The sequence below is a fragment of the Gavialis gangeticus genome, unplaced genomic scaffold (assembly GCF_001723915.1).
Source record: "Gavialis gangeticus isolate Ggan-Ray unplaced genomic scaffold, GavGan_comp1, whole genome shotgun sequence".
NCBI classification, from domain to species: domain Eukaryota; kingdom Metazoa; phylum Chordata; order Crocodylia; family Gavialidae; genus Gavialis; species Gavialis gangeticus.
The window spans coordinates 5,872,116-5,875,107 of NW_017729027.1; the positions used below are offsets into that span (position 1 = coordinate 5,872,116).

General features: G+C 43.1%; 1 protein-coding gene across 1 annotated transcript in view; it reads right to left on the reverse strand.

The window, feature by feature from the left end:
- The window catches only part of MRAP2 (melanocortin 2 receptor accessory protein 2), a 44,581-nt gene extending 42,013 nt beyond the window's left edge, over window positions 1–2,568 (reverse strand). The window contains exon 1 of the mRNA XM_019520399.1: window positions 2,414–2,568. The gene's annotated coding sequence lies outside the window, so the exon portion shown is untranslated. The remainder of the gene's footprint in view (window positions 1–2,413) is intronic.
- Between the last annotated feature and the right edge of the window lie 424 nt (window positions 2,569–2,992).

Genomic DNA, 2,992 nt, shown 5'->3' on the forward strand with positions numbered 1-2,992 from the left:
TTTGATCCTCCCCATTCCCTATAACTGCATTATAGCCTTACCAGCTCTGATGATATTACAACCAAACTCATGGTAACTGTAGCTTTTCTAAAAGCTCCAGTCTTGGAGTCATGCGAATCTTATCTTTCATTTAAAATAAGGGAAGAGGGAGAAGAGAGTAGGAGTGAGTTGTGGGCTGGGGTTGTCCTGGCCTGAGCTAGGAGAAGCTGCTTGGGGGGGGCGGGGGCAGGAGGGGCCATGACCAGGCTGCTTGACGTGGTGCAGCAGCCGCAGCCCAGAGTAGAGGGGTGCAACAGACCTCCCTTCAGCCCATGTTGGGGCCAGACTTGCTCTGCTGCTGCCTGCATGAGCCGGAGCCACTACAGCTACCACACTCCAGCCCAAGCGGGACGGGGGCACCTGGGGGCCCCTCCAGCAGGGCTGAGGGGGACATGAGTCAGGACAGGCCATGGATCTTTGCAAGTGGGTCCCAATAGGTCTGTGGCCTGTTTAGCCAGAAGGGCAGTAACTGAATCCCTCAGTAGAACTCAGGGCAAATATCAGCAAGGCAAATCTAACTGAGACTTCCTCCCCTTCAGCTCCTCCGTGGATTTTCCTACAAGAGAGAGAAATTATACCACCCAATATGTGCATTAAGCAATAATGCAGATTAAATTCAGCTGAAGAAAAAAAAAAAAGGGAAGAGCCATTCAACTATAAAGTTAAAATCACTCCTACACACTGGTGGGCTCTGCAATGGCTGCCCCTTTTGGAAAAGAAGCAAAAACAGCAGTGTTAACAGCTCCAAGGTCTTAAAAATATGCTAGTGCAGTAAATGGCAGGAGAGATGTTGGGTTGCATTACAAAAGGAATCTAAAAAACAGCAGTGAAGAAAATGTGTTCTTATTCATATTTTTCTTTCCTTCTCTCAACACAAGCAAAGATGAGAGAATCTACGCCCAATCCAACAGGAGTATAAACTGATTTATTTTAACATCTTGGTTAGTTATTACACATACATAAGTTGCTGCAATTGAGGTTGGTCTATGTATCATGGATATGATCGAGTATGAATAATGTAGCTAAATGGTTTACTGCAAAATTAAATTTAGAGAAAAGTAGCACTATTTTGCTTGAAAGGTAGCTTTATCACATTTTCTTCTTGTGCAGCTATCTTGTACTGAAAAACTTCTTTACTGTTTGAACCCTTAAGGCATGCAACAGACTCACCCCAGAGGTGGTGCAAGCACCTACTCCAGACACTTTCAAGAAAATTTGGACATTTATCTTGCTGGGATCCTTTGCCCCTAGCTGACTTCCTGCCCCTTGGGCAGGGGGCTGGACCGGATGATCTTACGAGGTCCCTTGCAGCCCTAATGTCTATGGAATAATGGCAGTTCAGTAACATCTATCAAAGGACTGTAAAAAATAGATTTTGTGATCCATTTCCCATAAAGGTAATGTTAACTCTTTCTCTGGAAACTTTACCATGGTCTACCACATGAAGTTGTTTAGGGTTTTTCTCATTTTAATTTTTTCTATTCTTTTGGACTTCAATCCTTCAGTGTAAGAAAATACTATGTGCTATTGGCAGGCTTGCCCATTTTCAAGAGACTTAAGCCACAGAAATGTGGATAAGGCAGAAGAGCCCAAGAAGCCTGTGTCGTAGCATGAATCTTCGCAGATGTGGGAAGACATTCATATATGTTTAATTAGATGCAATCAAAACACAGCACAAGGCCAAAAAGGAAACACGTAAGAACCATGCATCAAATAATCCAAATACTTTAATATGCAAGTTCATGTCAAAATAATTAGAAATATAATTTAATGTAGCCAAATATGTTGAAAGTTATGCTGCTATACCAGATGCATTTTTGTTACAATGCTTAGATCAATTGTAAAAACAAAACCAGCCCTCAGACCACGAACTAAGGTGGAGGAATAACAAACCAGTGTAAAGCAACATTACCAATGGGAAGGGAAAGGAGATAAAGAAGGTTTCCTTTTGCTCCTTTTCCTTTGTCAGGGGCATACATCCCAACTAACTGATGCATTCTCCCCCCTACCCCACCAAGAAATCTAGTTTAATCTGGTCCTAAAAATTTCAGTGAAACAAAGAAATTTAATTAGAATGGATCAGATATCATTCATTAGAATACAGTATTAAAACCAGCCATCTATAAATACTGGGCATAAGCTGAAGAGGAATTCGGGGACTTCTCCATGACACCTGCCAAACTGTCTACAGGATGGTTAGCAACAGAACTGCATGGGACAGCAGCTGTGAGAAGACCAAGCTAAAGCAATATAATCGGCTTCCAAAAAAAGATGCTAAAGCAAAGGATGGTATAATACCCCTCCAAAAAAAAAAAAAAAATCATAAACTTCTACTACAATTAAGCAATATAAAATCTGTAATGTCACTTAATACCTGGAGATAGATGTATCAATCCTTAGCTTTGTACACTGAAGCCTAGTCTTCAGCTGGGCTCAGAAAAAATTTCATCCCAGAGTACAGGGTTGCAGAGACAATCTTTCTTCCAAAGAACAAATCATCAGAAGGAAACCTAGGGGAAAAAAATGTATGTACACATCTCAATGGACAAACTAGGCAGCTCAGACATGCCAGGCACTGTATCCAACTCAGTGGGAGGGAAGGAAGGCAGGCAGGCTAAATCTTCTTGTCAAATCCCCCACCAAAAGACCTAAGCAGGGCAGCAGCACTTAATAGTGGGGTTCTGCAGGGCTCTGTCCTCAGGCCCGCACTGTTCAACATTTTCATCAGTGACTTGGACAAGGGGGAAAAAAAAGCACCCTGTTCAAATTCGCAGACGACACTAAGATGCAGAGGGAAGTGGGCACGCCAGAAGTGAGGAACAGGCTGCAATCAGACCTAGACAGCTTACAGGGGTGGGTGGATGAGAACAGGATGGGTTTCAACACTGACAAGTGCAAGGCGCTGCACCTGGGGAGGAAGAACCAGCACCATACCTACAGGCTGGGGAACTCC